At 37.2% G+C, this 23,340-nt stretch overlaps 1 protein-coding gene across 2 annotated transcripts in view; it reads right to left on the bottom strand.

The window, feature by feature from the left end:
- The window catches only part of LOC134527634 (putative phospholipase B-like lamina ancestor), a 136,227-nt gene that overhangs the window by 71,222 nt on the left and 41,665 nt on the right, over positions 1 to 23,340 (bottom strand). Inside the window, exon 2 of one of the 2 annotated variants that reach the window (XM_063360488.1) lies at positions 17,907 to 18,085. The gene's annotated coding sequence lies outside the window, so the exon portion shown is untranslated. The remainder of the gene's footprint in view (positions 1 to 17,906; positions 18,086 to 23,340) is intronic. The other variant, XM_063360489.1, reaches the window with a different exon arrangement.

Genomic DNA, 23,340 nt, shown 5'->3' with positions numbered 1-23,340 from the left:
AAACCAAACACTCATTGGCTTAGTGTTGCTTAACAACGCCATACACTGGAGTAGCTTTAGTTTTGTTGTGTCGTTAAAGCAGTTAGTTGCTTCCAATTAAAAAATATGGTACTTTTACTCGCCAATAGATGTCAGGAAGAGTCATTTATGTTTACGTTGATTGTCGATAAAGTTGATTATTTGAAAACTCGGATAAAACGACATTTTCTAAAAATGAATCCTAGCTAGTTCGATTTATCGCCCCGAAAACCCCTGCATATGTACTAAATTTCATGAAAATCGTTGGAGCCGTTTCCGAGATTCATATTATATATATACAAGAATTGCTCGTTTAAAGATATAAGATACGCAAATATATATTTACATATATACACAAATATATTAATAAACTTGAAAATGATTTTAACAATAATATTCACAATAAATAAATGTTTTTAATCATATGGCCCAGTATTTAATATCAATCACTACAGTAGGATTTAAAAGCCTGTGATGATTTAGTTGCATGGTCCGCGTGCATCGTAATTTTTTTCAAACCGCGCCTAAAAAAGCATGACTTAAAAAAAAAAACAAGAATGCGAGTTGTACGGATGGGGATGGTTAGACCGTATGAGTCTGGGTTAGTGAGTAAGAAGGCACCGACATGGCCGGCAGTCAGGTGCCAGGCGGCGCGGTTAGCGAGACGCCTCATTAGCTGCCACTTGGCGGTGAGAGTCAAAACGCGGCGAGAGTCTGTTTTATTACACCCTTGGCGGGAGCTCGAGTTTAATTACCTGCCGCGACAAGGTGTACGTTGGGGAAAAAATATATTTCAGTCATGCTACACTGTCAGAAATTCAGTAAATTTACAGAACTTTTCAACAAAGAAGTTAAATCAAATACACCTTGAAAAAAAACTTAGTTCGAACTCAGCAGGTTCTGTTGCTAACAACAGGCAAACTAATTTCACTAAACAAGTTTCTATGAGTTTATTTGTAATATAAGGCAATATTGAAAGGTTGTAAGTAAAGCTTTTTTAATTTTTTTCAACAAAATTTTGTCGAACTGATAACTCAAAATTGAACTTAACCAGATTAGTCAGTAAGCCTAACAAGCGCACGCAATAACTTTGTTTATTCTTTTCTCCTTATCATGTTATGGTTTTAAAGTGTCATAATTTCAAATTTCATATATTTCGTAATTAATGTTCCAGGTATGCCTTAACCATTCACACAGAGTGCAAGTAGCTGAGACGTACAGTTTTTTTTTTTGAAAATGAGTGAAAAACCGAAGGAATATTTTCAACTTATTTCAAGAAAGCAATGACTCCAGCAGCAGCAGCTTTTAAACCTAACACGAACTCTGGCTAATGAAATCCTACTATGTTGACGCGAGTATGACTGTCACATTGGCTGATAACTCTCAAAATTTGTTGCTTATAACATAGGTCAAGGTTTGAACCTTGCATCTAACAAGACAATCTTTCCTTTTACCGCCAATTTACACTTGTCCTGTGAATAAGTCAGGTGTTAAAACAGAAGACATGTAGTTTTATTCTCTCCGTCGTTTCGGATTGCTTACACTCGAGCCCCTTCTAGCTACCCCTTCCACAACACGGCTTGTATAGACCCCCCCTCCCCCCAACGATCGATAGAGGTGCGGCCAATGAGAGCACAGCTCCAGGGAGGGGAAACTCGTGGGCGGGACGGACAGAGCTTATGGTCGGCCGAGTGCAGGACTGTGCGATGTGTCGACGTGTTCCCTGGCCGCGGCGGTGACCAGTCACAGACGTCACACAGAGGAACTGGTAGGCATGGTCCGTGTCACCAAGTAAGTCTCTAATCTGACAGTTCTCCAAGTAGCACTAGTGGTACCCATTTCTCAACTGCCACTTGCGAAACACCACACAGGAAAAATCTTTTCGTTTACAAAAGATTCATTTGGAAACAAGTTGCCAAGATGTAGTTTGTAATACAAGAAAAATATAGTAACTCTGTACAACTCATGGCTATAGTAATTTTTGCATGTATGACGTACGTTTTTCGAGATAATATCAAGTAATTGTTACAAAAATTGGAGCATAATGTTAGATTTTAATTGATGTTTCATTCAAGGATAGTTCATTAACAAGCGTAGTTAATACTGGACAGCTATTAAGGGAACGGTTCACAAATAACTTTAACTATTGGCGGTATTGCGACAACAAAAAGCACAAATGCCAGGGTAAGAACCCGAACCCAGTATTACTGCAAACAATTTTTTGTAGTGATACAGCTGTTTTCATGTAAATTTACATCTATACAAATATCTGTAATTTTACAAAAAAAAGTCTTACATTACACGACAAAGACTACAGGTAAGTGCTCTAACCTTGGCAGCACCGCGATTCCTGCCGAGGCGACCACGCTCAGCGTTCAACTTGACAGTCGTCGACTCGGAACTATGTTTGTTCCTGCACCGCGAACCTATATTAGCGGGTGGTTCACAGACTCTGTGGCACAGACTCGCAGACTCACAGACGCACAGTCGCACAGACGCTAGCGCGGGCGTCCCTCCTGACGATCAGCTGGCGTCGCGGCGGCCGCCTGCAACCCCTCCCCCCACTCCCACCCCCGCTTCAGTTTTCAATTGGGCCGGCCTCTGCGGCGGGCATCAGAAATACTTCCGCCCTCCTATTTGTGGCGCCTCCGGGTCCCCCCTTCCCTTTCGCAGTCCTCCTTGCACGGCGCTGGAGGAACACGTCCGGCCTGGCCACTCCAAGTACGCCGAAGGAAAAGAAAGAACAAAATGGTTATAGGGACCGAATCCCAGGAAACCCATGAACAGTGGTGACCGTAACAAATGTCATCCCTACCAACAAATTGAAAGATCACTGAGACCAGGGTTTTCCCTGTGTCTATGCAGGTTTTACCTGGGCTCATGTTAACTACTTAGTTATAGTCTAGGACAGCTGTTCCCAAAAGGTGTTCCGCGGAACCCTGGGGTTCCGTGAGTCAGGACGTGTGAAGTATAAAGCAGGCACAATTATTGTCAAATAACTTTCTTAGAAGGAGTTGGGGTTCCGCCAAAATAAAAGTCGATCATAGGGTTCCCTGGCCGAAAAAAAAAATTGGAAACCGCTGGTCTAGAGTTACGGTCATGGCATGACTTCAATCGCTGCCATGGCTGGCCAATCCCCGATTTAAGTACACGATGCACGCTACCCTTCCTTCATGGTGGAAACCCCGCGTGACAAGGTGTGTAGGCTTCGGCCTGAGACGCACTTAGAGTCTTCCCTAACTCGGACCCCTCCCAACCGAGCACACTTAGAATAAGTTCGATTAGGGGAAAAAAAATCGAAAGCAAACAGCGGGGAAAGTGGTTATATCGCACCCTTTTTCTCCCCAATCCTCCCCAGAAATGAAATTCTGCGTACGCTTCTGCCCACGAACCCAAATAGCACCCACACAGCCTGTTAATATACGAACTATTATGGGTGTTTGGTACCACGCAATTTTTATTGCGACACTGTTGACTGATATGAACTACACTGTTTGAAAGCATAAACCAAAACCTCTTCGTAGCTCTAAAAAAATTATATCTTCGTAGAAATTATGCCATTCGCCCATTTCAATTCGGGCGAGCCACTGTTCGCATACGAATGTGATTCATGTGTTCTGAACTAGTTTTTGAAGGTTTGGTTAATGCTCCGAATTAATTTTTTTTAGTTAATGAAAACTCATTGTCTGTAATTTTACGAAGAAATTCGTTGATTTACGAAGATCCCTAGACAATTTGTAATCCATGCTATTCGTGGTTCTATGGTGAAAACCTTTAACATTTTATGTTTGGGATTTTCTGTACCTGCGGATCATTCTGCTAATGGTACTGAAGACTGCTACAGTTCATAAAAACGTTTGTACCTTCCTAAACTGTATTTTTTTTTAATGGAACAAAAACATTCATGTAATATTACAGATATTTGTAATTTTGTACATTAACATGAAAACAATATTATTACTACAAAATAGTGTTTGCAGTAATACTGCGTTCTGATTTTTCCCCCGGGAATTTATGATTTGTATTGTACCAGTACCTGCAATGGTAAAAGTTATTTGTTAAATGTTCCCTGAAAAGCTTTCCAGTATTAACTGCGCACATAATAATCACAATACAATAAAATAAAGCCAAATTGTTGAATATTCAATTATATTTTCCATGGTTTTTAAAAATAAATTTTACTTGAATGAAACATATATTAAAATATAAAATTATGCGCCAATATTCGTACGAAATACTCAGTATTATCTCGAATAAACGTAGTTCATATATTAAAAATAATAAATCGTTGCCATGAGTTGCAAAAAGTTGCAATAACGTTCTTATGGTATTTGTTACAAGCTATTATTTGGCAACTGATTTCCAAAGTAATCTTTTGTAAAAGTACTGAAATTTTTTTCCCAGGTGTGTTCAAAAGCGCTATGGAGCAGGGAAAAGAAAAAAAAGGAAAAGGGGGGGGGGGTGGTAGTGAAGTAATGGTAAGATACTGGACTCGAACTCTAGAGGACTTCGAATGCCAGCCCGGCCATCCTGATCTCAGCTTCCCGTGGTTTTCCAAATTCGTTTCGGGCAGATGCTGAGACGGTTAGTAGCCATGGCCGATCTCCTCCTCACTATTCCTGGTCTGTGTCGTTTTCTCTAATGACTTCTCCTAGTCAGGGGTGTATTTCTGTTAGCCAAGAAGATAAGTGCGACGCTCGCTGGTGTTTCTAGCGCGGTATCACCTCTAAGTACCTACAAGGCTGTGTTGGACTCGTCGTGCATACGGCAAGGGCAACAATGAAATTTGAGCGGTAATCATAAAATTATATGGCGGAGAAATAAAGTTAAAAATGCGATGCAAGTAAGTCCCTTAACTACTTTCAAGAATCTGTACCGGATGTTTCATGACTAAAATTATTTTTCTGAAAACTCGTGGTTTAGCCATTTTACTCTCCTATAAATAAAATTTAAAAACGAAATACGCAAACAGCACTACTCAGCGGTGTCGGGACAGTTCCGGACAGCGACAATTCCGGCAAAAAGATAAACATAATCTCAATGACAAACACACGTCCAGTGACAATTCCGGACAGCTAAATCATCACCTCACCTCACATCAGGAAATAAAGAAATTGTTTGAAGAGGGGGGAGGGGGGACTTTGACTTCTCTCACTTTTAAGTCAAACCTACTTTGGCGTGTTTAAATTTTTTTATTTGTCATTGTTTTTTATTGCTAATATTTAAAATCAACGTTCTATTAACTTTTATTGTCTAAGGTTTTTTTATTTTTTATTACTAGTATTTAAAATCAACGTGAATACGCATTGTCAGTGTTGAAATTTTAAACTAAATTTTGTACATAGGCTATGGTTCTGAGCAAGGGCGCCCATACCCGGGAGCAGGGGGGGGGGGGGCGTGCTCCCCCCCCCCCTAGCTTTCAGGGAAGGAAAAAAAAATATAGTGTAGTCAGGTGTTTTCCTTTAAAGAAAATTATTTAAATTCGGTATTATGTAGAAGTGTTTCAACATGAAGATATTATTGTATATCGTTTTTTACATGTCTACTTCATTTTTTATGTTGATCAAGCATTAGTTTCTGCTGCTGCGATATAATGTGTTGTGTACAGGGAGAAAATGCGGGCAAGCGCAACGCCTGTGGCGAGTAATTCCCCTTCGTGATCCTGCCCAAGCTCACGCGATAACACAACACAACAGATTTAGACCAGTCAGAGTTAGACGACGCGACAATTGACATGTGCTTGCAGACGGCGAAATGTTTTGATACTTTTTCGTCATAATAATGTGTATGTTCACAAATAACATCTCAAAACAGAGATTTTTCAATAATATTTAGGTCTACAGTTTTATGCATCTGGTCTAGATTTAGTTTAGTGTATTCAGTCAGTATAAATAACTTAAGTGTAAATAAATCAGTGAAAAGTGTAAAGATAAAAACCACTGTTATTATGTAGTGTTTCTTAGTTTCTCATTCGTCACATCCGCTCAGAATATTCACAGTTTTTAAGGTAAGCTTACACCATTAAAGTTACTCAAATAAGAATTATTGTTCAGAAAAGTCTACAACGTAAAATTTATGTTGGAATTTTGAATTTAGAGGAAAACCTTTTTTGCCCTTCAAAAGTGTTTAAAAGGATAAGGATTCCGCTACCTTCAGTAAACTCGGAATCAATTCACACTGGAATCCCGATTTTACATACGCTCACGGTCGCTTGGATTGCATTCGTAAAATCGTTATCTTCATAAAATTTTAAACACCTCACCCCCTGAAGATACATGTTATAATTTATTGAACGAATATATATAATATTAAATAGTAAAAACAATGACTGCCCTCCGCCCTCCCCTGCGTTCCCCCCCTTTTTTTTAACATTACATAACTTGCCTCAATGCACGAGTGATATAAAGTGACCTCACAGCGACTAACCACAGTTGCACCACGCATTGCATCATGTTAACTTTTGTGTGGTGACAGATACATCAATACTGACCTGCTAGAAAATTTTCAAAAGCAGAGAGAAAGCAATGATGAATTCAAAACCATTTTCGAGGCAGCAAAAGAATATTGTAATGAGCTTGACATAGATATAAAAATCCCAATATTGGCTGGAAGGCAGACCCACAGATGTAACGTGAATGTCCAGTGCTCATCACCTGAAGACTATTTCAAAGTTGCAATTTACAATCCGTACATGGATTCTATAATTATATCTCTTACTACGAGATTTGAAAGAGATAAAGGCATACCTTTCAAAGGTGGAATTCTTCACCCACATTTGATGAAAAAGGAGACGAAAGAAGATTTCATGAGAGACATAAAAAGTTTGCAAAAGTTTTATCAAATCGACAACTTGGAAGCAGAAGCAAGATTATGGTATGACGTCTGGACGAATAAGGAATGTTTGGAAAAAACAAAGCTCCATGATATACTTTCAGAAACAATATTTTACCCAGCAGTAAGGAGACTGCTTATATTCTACCAAACCATACCCCCACAACTTGCACAATAGAGCGTTCTTTCAGCACACTGAGTAAAGTGAAGACGTGGCTGAGAAGTACTACTGGCGAGGACCGTCTGTCCAGCTTGTGCCTTAAGTGTCCACAGGAAAAGAGTGAAAAACCCTGGTTTCGAGGACAAAGTGCTTGACTTGTTCGGCAAGAAGAAAAGAAATTTACAGTTTGCTTTTTCAGATAAATATTAGAGTCAAATCCGTAATCAAACTTATGCATAATAATTTGTATTAAAATTTTCTTTTTATTTCAATACCAGTGAAAAATCGTGTGATGTGTGCATTTTAAATTTGTTTTCTGTATTAAATTATGAAGTTAGAGAATCATAAGATACTGAAAACTAAATTCTTTTACTTTATTCCTACTTAACAATTCTGTTAACTTAAATTAGGTTAATCCTCTATGATTGTGTTTAGACACTGATATGAAATTCCTCTTTTTTATCTTTGCTTGTTTCATAAAATGTTCATATTTTATAAATAACCCATTGAAATTCATGTGTTAAACAATAAATTTAATTATTATAAGAAGATGAACTTGTAAGAAAGTTAATGATTGGCTAGCATATCCAGCGAATAGCGATAGCTAGGACATTCAGCTTGTTTTGTGTTTTGACATCTAAAAGTCGTTTAAATAGCAAAGGAAAAGTACATTCTTTAGAACGAAGGAGTATTCGTTATACCATGGTTTTGTAGAGAAATCGTTATTACCTACTTCTGATTATCCACGAGATATCAATTTTGCAAGATTTTATTATAGTTTCGACTGACATTAAAGTTTTTATTAATAAAGCAATGTGGCAGAAGAAGTATTAATGAATTAGATTATTGTGACATCAAATTTGAATCATCGTAGGCGATAAACTGCAACCACGATAGGGTTTATTCACGATCTATTGCTTGCTTTGAAACGAACTATCAAATTTTCACGACGGAAACTAATGAAACCAGTCAACAAGTTTACAGCTGCAAGACTGATTACTGACGCTATTCAACGTGCTGTATCGCCAGCGATCAACATTTTTGACTGAAGAGAATCGAGCTGAGGAGAAGAATTTCTGCAAGTTCATATCAAAACCACTCCAGCCGGAAGTAAGGAAGGCCAACGATTGACTGGCAGTGGTGATATAGAAGCAGTTGAGGGCGCCGTGTTTCACACAGAACTTCGAAGTCGACCATTGGTGCGTACCGAACAAGACCTTTCCCACTGCGAGGAAGGAAGCAGCGGCAGTGAGCAGTCTAGTTCCTGTACCACGCACAGCTGTGTTGCAGAGCCAGAGGTCATCTGTGTCGTCATACTTTTGCATGTACTGACGGAGGTTGGTTATCGTCGTATTGAATAGCATTTGAACAATTTTCGAGAGTCCCTTGAACTATCGATGATCAAGTACCTAAATAATTTTCTAATCATATAATCTGAGATCACACTAATTTTCCAGAAGTACATCTTCAATTAAATTTTATTGTGAATAATTTTTGGCATGAACTAAATTTTAATTTGTTTTAACTATAATGTTGATTTTGTGTCTGATCAGATGGAATTAGAAGTTGCTGTTTGATTAATAACTTAACTTTGCAATTTACTTTTGAGAATTTACCTTGTCCCTTAAGTGTAGTTCATATCCAGTGGTCCAATTTGCTGACACCATTGAGCAAAAATAGCCGTAAGTACTGATTAAAGGCACTCACTGATATGATTTGAGCTGATAATATTTAATTGAGTTTGAAGTTACATGATTTGAAACAATTCCTTTTGATAGTAACTTATATCTTATTTGAATATTGTAAACCGATTTCACATTTGTAATTTGAAGCTTTACTATCACTAAATAAACTTAATAGTCCTCGACTACTGAATCCATCTGTGCTAATTCTAAATGATAAGCAATTATGATTCATATCGAAACATACTAATATTCATTTAACTGTGAACGAGGGAATATTTTGTGTGATACAATATCGCCGTGGTAAAGGTAAGCAACAGTTGAAAATAAAATAAAAAGTTTGAAACAATTTTTGATTATAATTATAAGCATAGTTCAGGCGTTACATTTAAAAACAACTATTTTCTGACTGTGATAACATATTTAAATCGTTTCTCTCCCAAAGTTAAATCTTTTGACCAACACGTTTTAAACTTTATAATTATTTTAATTTAATTTGTACGCGACATTTATTTAGGGGTAAAGAGAGCAATAATTAGTTGAAGGACTGTATTCTTGATATTCGTGTACCCGAGACGCTGCAAAAGTATAAGGACTGTATTCCTACATTTGTGTTGCTAAAAATTCACTTGTTTCAATAAAATAGTTAATATTTAATTAATAAAGTAGCCAATAAAGTATTTTAGTAACAGGACAAAAAAATTTAACAGGGTCAGAACTGGAACTATTTTATGGCTAGTAACAAGCCGCAGTTAGTCTTCTAAAATATTAAAAATACTTCATACCCCTAAGTCTGCCCCCCCCCCCCCCCCCCTACAAATTATCATATGGGCGCCCTTGGTTCTGAGATGTTTCTTCAAGTCTCCAGTGTTTTCATACTTTTATTGGCTCATCGGAATTTTTTCGTCGATATTCTTGTACAACTTTGTTCTTTTTTCCCTTCTAAATTAAGCTCCATCCTCATGTACATAATTTTGGCATTTTCCGCTTCACTTTTCAGGCAAGATATAACGTTTTGTATCTTCGGGTGGGGTTTACCAAGACAAGCATTTATTTTGCTGTTCCAACCCTCTACTGCGTTATTGGTTCGATGCCTTCGCTTATAACAGGTCCATAGCTGCACAGGTATGATGTCATTTTCAAGCCACTGGTCAATGAAGTAATCGAAGAACTCTTCTAGTTTTGAGTTTGAGGGTGCTTCTTCGTGGATTATGAGCCACCCTTCGCATGCATCTTCAGGTTCAATGAAAGCCAGAGCTGCACACATCCGGATGCTGAGTCTCACTTATTCGTTTTCTTTATACTCATTCGTTAAACCTACCATTTGTACCTTCCTCCACAGGTACTTCTTCATGTCGAAGAAACAACCATTGATATCAACAGAAGGAAACACTTCTTTTAGTGCCGATATGGCCGCTGACTCGAAATCCACGTTTATTGTCTGAGGATTCCACTCTGGAATTCTCTCCATCACCAACCGAAACAGACGAATGTAAGTTTCATTCTTCTTGTTGGGAATCAAAGCAAAAAGAACAGGAATAACGTTTGTTTATATTTCATTACTTCCTATATCTACATGAATAATATAGATCTGTGCGAATTGCTTGCTGCAGCTCCGAAATGTTCCATCCATGAAAAAGTGGTGTTGAGTTCTGAAGCACTCTCTCCCCTTGTCACCAGCTAAAGCAATGATTCTGTCTTCTCTCCCGTTATCTGTTAAAAGTAAGTTACTGCAATCGCTCATCTTTAAACCTTCTGATAACACAACATCCTGGCGTTCAGTAGGTTCTGCTAATGACCCATGTGCCTGGTATTTATGTCTGTACAGAGTCCGTTTACCTGACGACGCATGTAGTAATTCAGTCACGAATTCGTATCCTTTATCGTGTAAAGTGCCCAATTCGTCAGAGTATACTTTTGCCACGGTAACACACTCTTCTCGTAATATTTTCTTGGCTCTAAAGACAGATTTCATCACGTCAAGTTTAGCGATGTCTGGAATACATTCGTGGTCTGACACATTTAAAACTTCCGTATTTCTACTAACTAATCTTCCCTTGCAGTTTTTAGTCCTTTCTTGCAAGCAAACCCACGTCACAGTACCATCAGCATTGACACGCTTCTTTCGGTAGGCATGTACACCATAAAACACTGCAGGCTTCCCTTTCTCCGTTTCAGTAACTTCCATCACAACGGAGTGGTGCGTCAACAAAGAAAGAGCAGTGTAGACTGACTGATTAATAAACAGTCTTCACGCTTGGTGTGCCGGAGGGGGAGGGGAGAAGGTTGCAGTGCGTCAACAAACCAACAACAGGTGTACATGTCCGCAATTGACACTTACTGTATACAAATGTTAAAGCTTTGCGAGTCAGTGGCCGGAATTGTCGCGAATTTTCCCATTTCCGGAATTGTCTGTGGTCGGAATTGTCGCACAACCTACTCAACAACTCTTGGCGTATTTTTGAATTGTTTTCGCAAACAGACCCGACTCGGATATTTTGGACAATTTTTAAATCGTTTGTTTTTTTTCTGAAGCTCTGCACATCGTATGTGTGCCCTTAAGCAAACACCCGATTATTTTATGGTGGAATATTAAAGATGTGGGGCTACCACTTACAAAACTGCAGAATTCTTTGAAATGTTTGTGTAAACACGCGTTTTATCTCTTTTCCCTACCCAATAAATACGAAGTTAAAATAAATCTAAAGTTAAATTAAATTTTGCAGGCGGATATGTGTGACCGGGTTTCACGCGTCATGTTGATTTTTTGATGTGTAAACATCTTAGCTGTCGGTAGACGACATTTGGTAGGAGTAATTTCGTGACGATTGAACGGAAATCGATGGACGGAAATGTGACAAAAAGTTTGCGGACCCAGGTATAGCAACGTAAACCCGTATATAGTCACTTTTGTAAACATTGGACGCAAACTAATCTTTTGGTGTGCCAAATGAACTTTATGATAGTGAAACTACCCTGGAATATATTTGGTTAACTAAAGTAGTCATAGTAAAAAGTAACACAAAGTGTGAAAAAACTAAGAAAAGTGGCATTAAAATGATTATGACACATATTCTCTTTCTCATTTCTCTATTCACTAAGTAGCACAGTGGTAGAACGCGTGCTTTTTTAACCTCGCGGGACGTGGTTAATATTTCGTTACTGCGATTTTTTTTTACTTTTTAAAATAACAATACAACAATATTATATAATAAGTTTAATCAGCTCAATAAGTTTAAGGTTTGATTGTAGGAAGTATTTACAGACCGATTCCAGTCGTTGAAGCAAAAACAAATATACAAACATATACTTATTGTTCGTATATTTGTTTTTGCTTCAACGACTGGAATTAGTCCTACAAGTATAACTTCCAATGTTTCCTAAAAATGGATGATATTAACGGTTTAATATATTTTAACATCATGGGCAATATTTTTAAAAAAATTTCTTGTCGAAAATCAAGTCCAAAGTCAGGCTTTAGGAATTTTTTCTGTAAATCTTAAATGTAAAATCAACTCAATGCGGTTAAAGTTTGTTTGTAATATGTACTTACTGAGATCTGTCTTTTAAGCCCACACATATATACATACATATACTTAAGTGCTATAAAATGATTTTTAAAATGTTTCATAACAATTTTGTTTTAATCCTATGTATTGGACTGCAACATTTATTTTACAAATATTTAAAATATAGTACCACGTTCATAATGATTTAGAGAACCAATAAAATGTTAAACATCTTTGACGCCATATTCGTCCAAACGCAATTTCCCTGGCTAATAAATTATAGGTATTCATTAAGTTGCTATTATATTTTGTTATGACTATTCAAGTTTACAAAATGTGTTCCAGGATAGATTCACTACAGTAAAGTTTACCTCGGCACGCCAATACGCTTAGGAGATCCCCCGATGTTCGCGAAGCATGCACGGGTGCATGTTGCTACACGGGGTTCCGCCATCTTGACGACTTCGGCTCGTGAATATAGTAGTTCATGCATGCATGCCCACTGGACATTCAACCTGTCATATTTCCGTTGTGTAATGCAAGCTTATTTCAATGCATTTCTGGTGCATACTATAATTTCACCTTCAACGACGCTACGTTAATTTAATTTTGATATAAAACCACAATACTCATCTTAACAGTAGCAGCAAAACAATCAAAAACTTTCCAAGTCTACAGCAAAAATAAGTTTTCCTTCTACATACGCGCGGGTCAACCTTATTTAAGCCTGTTCTACAATCGCACGGACACGGATACGGATCTCACGGAACAGAGTTTCTACAACAGCACGCAGACGGAGACGGACCCGCACGGATTAGCTCGGCAGTGCTAAACTCTGCCGTTTGCGTTGCTCCGTACGACCAACAGAAGCCTAGTATTCGGTTACAGTGGTAGCCATGTTTGTTTAAGTTCTATATACGTTAAAAATTGTTTCAAGTAGAATTATATCTAGTGTTCTATTTGGACTTTGTGGTTTATTTTTATTATATATGTACATTCTGCATGTGCTATGGTCTTGAATCATAATATGTATTTTTTTATTAAATTCACATTTTGTAACCTTTTGAAATGCAATCTCATTGGTAGCCATTTTTACGTTTCCGTGCAATGTGGAACAGCCATACCGTGAAGCATCACAGACGCGATAGTGAAATGTTACGGGAAATCGGTCTCCGTTTTTCGTGATCCGACTCCATTTCCGTGACATTCTTGAACGGGATTTACAGCGGAACACAATCGGAAATCGGAATCCAGGGTACTTTCTACGAAGAATCAGCTTCCTGAAACTACAACGAGTCTTTCGTTATTAAAGGTGGAATAATCGATGAAATGTCTGAAAATGTACTCCAGTATTTAAAAGCACACGCGGCTGAAGTATAGTATCACGTGAAACCTCGAAATGTTATTTAGGAGCCTGCCCAACGCTCGCTCTCGTGAAACGCTGTTGGGAAAACAAACTGCGCGGCGCGAATAGTCCGCCGCGCTGACGACACGGGTCTTTAAACGGAGATCAGCACACCTCCGACTGCGCATGCGCGAATTGAGCACCGCCTGTTCGCGAATCCACGCGCAATTTCTGGGGTTTTCCAGAGCCGTGAAAGAAGAGCGCCATCCCATACTTTAAAATGTTTGCATAACATTTACCATGAATACTGGTTAGGTACAACATATCCCAGGGATCTACGATAACATATGGATTTATTCGTGAATTTACCGGAGTCTTATTTCATGCTAATTTAACACGAACTCTCGTAAATGATTTAGAAGTGGACTATAAACAAAACTTCTAAAAATATGTTAAATTTACAACAAAACACTGTTCTTGCTTTCACACGCGTGTTTACTTGTTCACATTAAAGCACCAAACTCGCAATTAAGAATCCGGCGTATAGTTTTACGAAGATCTGGTTATACGGAAAAAAATACCTTATTTAATTTAACGTGCATTTTTGTTGAAAAGTCCGTAAATGTACAGTAATTTCTAAGTGTACCTGCTTCGTTTCCCCATCTTCTTTCAGTTGCAATTTCACAGAGCCCAATGCAGTTGAGTGGTCAGATCAACCGCCTTCAGAGGCGAATGCAAGGGGCGGGAGACGGACCCCCCCCCCCCCCACACACACACACACACACACAACGAAATATTGTTAAAAAAAAATGCGATATCTCGGTGAAAGCAGTATTTAATTTTTGGTAGATGCAAGTTGAGCTGTTACAACACCTGGAACTACAAACCACAAAGGCAGCAATGAATTTCAAATTGTTAATGTCTGAAACTCTTGGTGTTTACGTAAGTTTTCAGAACATACAAATGAATTTTTGATGTGTAACATCTTAACTCTCGGTATACGACATTTGGCAGGAGTAATTTCGTGAATGGAACGGAAGTCGCATGGAACAGAAATGAGTAACCACGGTGCTGCCATCTATGGCGTATGGCGCGAACCAAAGCTCACAAAGCCAAAGGGAAACTTTATAGTATTACCTGATTAATGAATGCTAACAATATGTGCATTATTTAAATAAAATTCGTTATAAATCAGCTCCAAGATTTGGCTTCAGCATTTTTTCAATTCTTTATCAATGTCAACGGAGCCGTTTCAATATATATAGTTTATCATTTTGCTCTGGAAATCAAATGATTCGATAGTCTATGTAGCTGCTGCGGCAACGAATTCTAGCGACGGGTGCTGAGACTACGTAAGATTCGCGTCCAGAAATATAGCTAAAAGCACTATTTATGTATATTTATCACGCTTGGAATTAATTTAATGCATTCTTAGTTAATTTCGTTTCTTCTTTTAGAATTATAAGTGTATTTACAAAATAAGACCACAACAATTTGCTTGTTACCGACGTTAGATCTTACATTTCTCTGACGAGTACTGAAAGACTCCCTCACATATATTTTTTTTCAAATATTCCCACTAAAACAAAGCCTGCATCCGCCACCGGCCACCTCCTACCAAAGAAGATTCACTCTATATTAACGGCAATGTCGAACTCAGATTTGTGGGAAATATGCCGGACGTTGTTGTAGCCGTTGGGATTTTTTTGGACACTACTGTGTCCCAATCTACTAATTCCACCAATGTTCCGTCTTATATCGTCAGCCCTCATCTTTTCTACCGACCCCGATGTCGAGTAATTAATGTATTCATTAATTCCCGTTTTAATAACGGTTGCTAAATGTGGGAGGATACGAAGCAGGCGTGCTAGTGTAACCTCGAAGCTCTCTCGGCTCTAGATCCAGAACGCGAGCACGCCTTGCCTCGTGTGCGCATGCGCTGACGGAGGTATTTTGAGCACCATTTAAAGGAGCCGGGAGCAGACCGTTGACCGCAGAAACAACATAAACTAAATTCGTCCCACAGAAATGTTCGCGCGCCTGGAATCTTATGTAATATAACGGGCGTGTCGAGCTTAAAAACAGAATCAGTCAGAAGGGGGAGTCTTTTACAGAATTTAACCTATTTCTTAAGGGAGGAGGCTCCATGGAGATCAACAATAATAAACAATAACAAAAGGAAAAACATTATTTACTAAACAATTTTTTTTAGCAATAAATTGTGAGGGTAAGTTACAAATGTTCTCTAACTACAAGTCTTAGCTCCTTGTTTTATTTTACTTTTTTCCACTTTAGAAAGAGTGTGAGCAGCTGCCGCCTTTGTGTCATATTACGAGTATATACAGGTGAGTCTTAATTCGACTGAAAAACTTCGGCTGCAGGTTCATCACGATAAAATAAGTTGTAAATATCTGTATGTGTGCATCCCAAGGTTGGTATACATTTTTGAAGTTGGGGCTGAACAAACATATTTATTGTACATACTAGAGAAAATATAATAATAACAAAGAATACTGAGCGTCTGAATTATTTTTAATTGAACGAAGCTCTACAACCACTGCGAATTTTGTCGCTGTAGCAAAATTATTTCATTAAAAGAATTGGTGGTAACATTTTTATTTTCCACTTATTTTTGTAGCGTGTTACTTTCTACCATCAATTATTTCAATAAAACAATTTTTCTACAGCGACAAATTCGCAGTGGTGGTATGGACGGGACGACTTGAGGTACCCGCCCTCTGACGTCACAGTGTCACGTGACACACAAGGAGAGGGGAGGAACTGTGGGAATCTAAGCAGTTGCTCCACTGCCTAATGCTGGGTATGGCCGGAAGGAAGCATTTTAAATGTTTCCTTTCAGGCGTTTAAATAATGTTTCAATATGGTTTCGTCCCTCATTGTAAGAGTTCGTGTTTTATGCCCGAAACAGTATTTCACACCTTTAAAAAAACGAACGTTTAAAAAAAAATAAATAAAGTTTGGTAGATACGATCGCTCAAGTCCGATTCTCAGTGCACGCGCTTGTGTGCTTTAAACCCTTCGTCGCTGTAGATAACAGAAACGTTGTTTCGGCGTTAAATTTTTAAAGATGGATACCGTTCCCAGTTCTTTTACACTCACATAGCCTAGGAAACTAGATTCCCTCCTGCGCAGAAAACTCCGTTGCAGATCAAATGTAAGTATGCCTAGAACACGAAAATAAAAGTACCTACTCACTTCTGAGAACTATTTACTAAACAACGACAATTTCATATTTTTACGGGACATTAACATTTAGATCAATGAATATTAAACACTGCAAATAAGATTAAAACCATGTGTTTATACGGGCAGCATAACGGGCCGGTCACATTCACGCAGCAGCGTCTTGCCTACTGTCTTATTAGATATAATATAACTCGGTAATATACAAAACAAGTGTAGCAAATAAGTCTGCAACGTTTGTACACATTCATTGTCCTAGTCTAAAATTATACAGTGCATAAATCGCGAAAACTGTACACGTCAAGATCTACACAACGGCCTAAAATTAGTTATTATGGATGGTAGCGGCTTTTCCGTAAAAATAACTAAATGTCGGAAAATTATATTTCTGAGATCAATGCAACGATTATTAGTTATTACATTCTTTCCAATATTTTTATAGTTTTTTTAAGTTTTTACCCCACCACCCAGTAGGAGTTTGGAAACACCCTTCTTTCGGGAGGGGGGGGGGGGGGAACTCAGAGAACCTTGGAAGTACTATACTATTCCCTTTATTTGCATTTTTATTCCATAAAATGGCCGTGACACTCCTGAATTACCTCAAATTATCAGAGAGCCTGCAAATCCACATGAACAGGGGCTAAAAGGTGTATAGTTTGTAGTAAGATGTGCTTCTCAGTAAACAAAATGAGATCAGACAACTTTTTTTTTGAGTTACCAGAAGTTAAAGCTATTTTTGTCTGGGCTAAATTTATGATAAAACCTATCGTTTTGCTGAAAATCGTGAAAACCCCGTTTTTGTGACCTTTGACCCAGAGTAAATTTTTTTCCAGGTGTCGGATCGATGAGAACTTTTCACATTTAATTTATAATGGTGTTTTGAACAATCCTACCAATTTTAAGCTCGGTGCGAATTTTTGTAATCTCGGATGTCTAAATTGACCGGACTAACAGCTTTTGTACTGAAAATACGTCAACAGGATTTCACTGTTAGTAATTCTCAGAAAATTCTTATATTTCGTAAATGGTGTGCTGGGAGTCAGAAGTTGGTTATCTTTAATTTATTTTCATTTTAGTGTTTAAATAAAAAAAAATAGTACACAACTGATCAATTCAAGAAAATTGTTAAAAACAAAGCAAAAAAAGTACTACCTTACCTGATTTGCAGTTTTCCAGTGTTCCAAAACTTAGATTTCCTCTTCTTCCAGTATGCTTGACAGTTTTGCCAGTTTTCAGGACTTGGACTTCACTTCGGTTTTTCTCAACCCATCGATTATGTTTGTGAATATTTTTTCTCGCGGTCAAATAAAAATGGCTTCCGCTCTACGGCAAGCTGCTGTAACACAAGAAGAACAAAACTCTTTTTAGTAGATTATTTTAATGTATTCATGCGTTATATCATTAGCTACACTTTTTATTCATTCATTTATATTTATTAATGGTAACTGTTACATCTGCAAAAGTTTATACTGAAATGTTCATAATTTACATAGTTATGTACAGTATATATGAATTTAGTTCATAGCAACAAAATTAAAAGAAAATTTTGGTTTGTCCCAGGTAAATAAACTAAGCAATGGAGATGAAAATTACCCCGTGTATATTTTTATTATTTATCGTCGAGCAAAATTCCAATCAATATTTTGCATCATTTATGCATGATTAACATACATAAGCATACATTAATATACATAACAGAATAAATACAGTACAAAAGTTAACATGCACTGATGGCAATGTAACTTCGTGTTTTCCACATGAAGGTGTTAGTCCATGGAGGGAGTGTCTGTTCTCAATCAAGTTAGTCACTCCTGTTAGCAATTTGTTAGCAAAATAAACATGAATAAAGGTAATTTAGTTTAATAGCTTGGACAGAACTTGATACAAAAAATCATAAAAATTCTATCGTTAAGTGAGCATTTTTAAACAAAACAACAGCGTTAAAACGTCATAATACTATAATTTTTTTTGACGTGACAACGTCTAATAAATCGATGAACGCCGGCTGCACGCACGAAAAAGTGTCCCGTTGCGCACATTGTCCCGTTTCGCTGTGTCCCGTTACGCTAATTTTATATTGCTCTTTGCTAACATGAACCTCCTAGCATTGCGACCGAGTCCGTGGCGTAATTCTGTTTTCATGCATTTCAATGTAACATTTTCATTGCTCTTTGCTAACCCGTTCCTCCTAGCATTGCTGCAGAGTCCGTGGCGCAAATATATTATTTTTGACTGCATCTTGGTGTTGGGTTAGCCATTTTCCTTCACATCATCCTTGAAACATTCGTATCCGTTTCCTACTTTTCCTATCATCGTCCTATCCTTAACAGAATAACACAGATTGGAAGAAGTTAAATAGCAAACATGTATAAAAGTTATAGTTAAAATAATCTCTTCGTTACAGTAATAAACATATTTGAATTAATGAGTGCAAATAAAAGTAAATTTATCAATTAAATCGTAGATTCCATTTCACCCCTTCTTTGTATCCATACAAAATAGTGATAATTCAATAAAAATGATTCAATTTTATTCATAAAAGTATGAAATAATTTCATCAATGTTTTGTTATGACGCTGTCACGTTAAACTATCGTCCTTAAACCGACTTTACAGACAACCAATTTTTTTTGTAAATGGAACAGAAATATTAACATAAAATTACATATATTTGTACATTAACTGAAGACAACTGTATCAGTACAAATTAGTGTTCGCAGTAATAATGGGTTCGGCTTCTTACCCGGGCCCAATAGCCTAACCTCAAATATTAAAAGTTATTTGCAAACCGTCCCCTGAATAGCTTCCCAGAATTAACTGCGCATATAATAAGCATTATACAACCAAAAAAACAAAACAAAAGTAAAATTGTTGAATATTCGATTACTTTTTCCGTGGTTTAAAAAAAAATATGCTTAATTTAAACATAAATTAAAATAAATATTTCGTGCTAATTTTTTTAAGAAATACTTAGTATCATCTCGAAAAACATATTTCATGTATGCAAAAATAACTATAGTCATGTGTTGTGCCTAGTCATAATATCTTTCTTGTAGTATTTATCACAAACATTATCTTGGCAACTGGTTTCCAATGATATGTTTTGTAAAATTACAGAACATATTTTTCTGTGAGAAAAAAAAGAAGATTAAAATGTTACCCAGGTGGGAAAGAAGGTGAGGTACATCCTCATTTTGACTTTAATTATTAACATGGAAAAGATCACCCACCCCATTCCCTAACTTCTTATGTCCACGGATTTACAGCATTTTAAATTACTAAGACTCCCTATATTTATTTTAAATCACGACCAGTGCACACATCAAAATATAGCCTATTAAAAAGTAGTAATACTAGTGTCAACGTAACTACACAGTCAAGGCTTGAGTCGACATGATGTGTACAGTGCAAAATGTTTTATATGACGCACGTTAAGTACCCGCAATACCCAATACAGAACAATATACGAAGGTGAACTTTGGTTTGTTAATCATGCATGAACCACGCAAACGATTTAGTGGAATTTTGCTTGAAGATTAAGACCAGAAAAAAATACACTGGGTCATTCCCAACTACATTTCATAGTTTATTTACCTGGGGCAAACCAAACTTTCTTTTCATTTTGTTATACAATGAACTAAATTCATACACATTAAAAACTGTGTAAATTATAAATAGCTCAGCACATATTTTTGCAGATGTAACAGTTACCATTAATAAATATAAACATATAAACAAAATTAGGATTATAAAACATTTGACAAAATGATAAATTATACATTTCACACTACGAATAAGAAACATAAAAAATAATTTGCATACGTTCTAAAGTCAACACTTTCAACATATGTGTTTAGCATGGTTTTGCATACAAACATAATTTTTACTATCATGCGTGTACTATACATTCAAGCATAGATATAGGTACATATAAAACATCCATTCATACACAAGCAATAATATATTTAAAGTTTATTACAGACCTTAAATGAGAGGTTAACACTACTAGTTGTTATGCTAACTAAAATCTACATAAAGAACAATCACAAACTCTCATTGTTTACCTTTACACTCACATTTTAGAGAAACATAAAATTTTCACAATAGATTTTTCTTCAATCAAACAGTTCAGGAGGATCTGCACTTAGTAACTTACACGCTTCACATGTGCTCACAAATTGAGCACTGGATCGAATGTGTAGCTGCTATATTATTGATACAAATCAATTATATTCTTGACTCCGTACATAGAAGAAAAAAAATTCTGTACTTTTAGAAAAGATACATTTGGAAACGAGTTGCCAAGAAATAGTTTGTAATACTACAAGAAAGATATTGTAACTTTGTATAACACATGGCTATGGTTATATTTGCATGTATGAAATACGTTTCTCGAGATAATTCTGAGTATTGCTTACGAAAATTGGCGTATAATTATATATATATATATTAATTTATGTTTCATTCAAGCACAATTTTTCAAACCATGTGCAAGAAATCAAATATTCATTATCAAACATTATTTGGTTTTATTATGTTTATTAATGCGCGCAGTTAATACTGGAAAGCTATTAGGGAACAATTTTCAAACAAATCTTAGCTATTGGAGGTAACTACTGGGATAACACAAAACAACAATGCCCTGGTAAGAATCCAAACCTATTATTACTGTGAACACTATTTTGTAGTGATAAAGTTGTTTTCAAATAAATGTACAACTGTACAAATATTAATATTTTTACATGAATATTTCTGGTTTGTTTACAAAAGAAATTATAGTGCACATGCATCTAAACAATCATTCTTTTTTTTAGTGACCTCGTAAACGTACTCCACACAACAGATATTTAAGCAAGGCGGCAGCAGCGAGGACAAATAAACCTTTTACCTTGACCCTGAATGCATTTTAGATCGGGAAGCCTACGATTCACTGAACCCGGATACATCCAAATTTCGCCGCTCGTTCGTTGAACAACAGGATCGGCGTGAAAAATAACACCCTTTTGCAAGATTTTATACACTTAGATATTTTAAATGTATTTTAATGTCACCTAATCTAATAAAGATGTTTCTTTTTAATTACTCTTTCCTAGACGTGAAAAACCTAACCTTCCGTAATAAAAAACACACATAAATAACGAACTTTTGCGGATATCTTATTAATGTAAAACACTTAACTTATATCTTACTGTTACAGCAGAAAAATAAAGTCCACAGAGGCACGAACAAGACTTATTCGGGCGACTGACTCGGCCGAGTTGCTGCTAGGTTAGCGCGCGTGCTCCGAGTGGTGCTAATTCCCGCGCATGCGCAGTACGTGAAGTCACGCGTGGTCCGGGATGTCGTACGTTAGCCTCAGTTCACGTTCGAAAATGGCTACGGTGTCAATGATGCTGGTGATGTGTTAACAGTGGTAACACACTCGACTCCCATTCTAAAGGCCCCGGGTTCAAATCCTGTTCCGGTGGTCCTTGTGACGCTTTCTCAAGACTATAGACCGCGGGATTCATTACACGATTGGATAAAATTCAAATAGGTACTAATGCGTTCTGTTGCTTCTGCAGTCGGCTCACAGGTTGCTTGCAGGACCTCGGGACAGTGAGACAGCCTCGACCAAATATGTATCACCCTGGTGAGACATCTGACAATTCAGCAGCCAATGGACAGTTGACATTTTCCCGACTATACACAGGGGCAAAAAAATTCTGTACTTTTTACAAAAAATTTTTGTACAACACAAGGCTATGGTTATTTTTGCATATATGAAATACGTTTTACGAGATAAAACTGAGTATCTATAAAGGAAAATGGCGCATAATTTAATTATGAAAATATAATAGAATATTCAATAGTTGGACTTCATTTTGCTTTATTATACTTATTAATATGCTCAGTTAACACTGGAAAGCTATTCAGGGAACCGTTTACAAATAACTTTAACTATTGAAGGTACTGGGGAAAAACAAAACATAAACGCCCGGGTAAGAATACGAACCTAGTATTACTGCGAACAATATTTAGTAGAGATACTGTTGTTTTTTCGGGTAAATGTACAAATTTACAAATATCTGTAATTTTATATTAATATTTCTGTTCCATTCACTTAAACGTATTACCGTGTACAGACAGATGACTACGGAGTATATGCTGGCTCTACTCGCGACTTCTCGCAATCACTCACGACTGCTAGAAGGGTCCCTCACTATAAGCCATGGTAGGTCCCTTCCTCTAGTTTCCTAGAACGTGATTTTGAGCTTATCCGACTCTAATGACCCCGCCAAGGCCAAATGAAACAATTCTAAAAACCAAGCACATTGCCCGAAGGAAAGGAAATGGAGGACACGGGAAAAGGGTCCGGAAGACGGAGCAGGATGAGGGAGGATGGAGGGGATGGAGAAGGACGGAGGAGGAAGAAAGAGGACAGAGAGTGGAGGAGGGTGACCTGAGAACGGAGGAGTATGGAGGAGGACGCAGTAGATCGCAAGAGCAGGCGAGTCGATATGACTGACTATACGGTGGTCTACCACTGAGATAAAACGAAAAAAAATCGCCAGCGCAAAAACCACGAAATGCGATACGTCACCCATGGGTG

The sequence above is a fragment of the Bacillus rossius genome, chromosome 1, assembly GCF_032445375.1.
Source record: "Bacillus rossius redtenbacheri isolate Brsri chromosome 1, Brsri_v3, whole genome shotgun sequence".
NCBI classification, from domain to species: Eukaryota; Metazoa; Arthropoda; class Insecta; order Phasmatodea; family Bacillidae; genus Bacillus; species Bacillus rossius.
The sequence above is the reverse complement of the archived record's forward strand: the minus strand, read 5'-3'. Positions and strand labels throughout refer to the sequence as shown.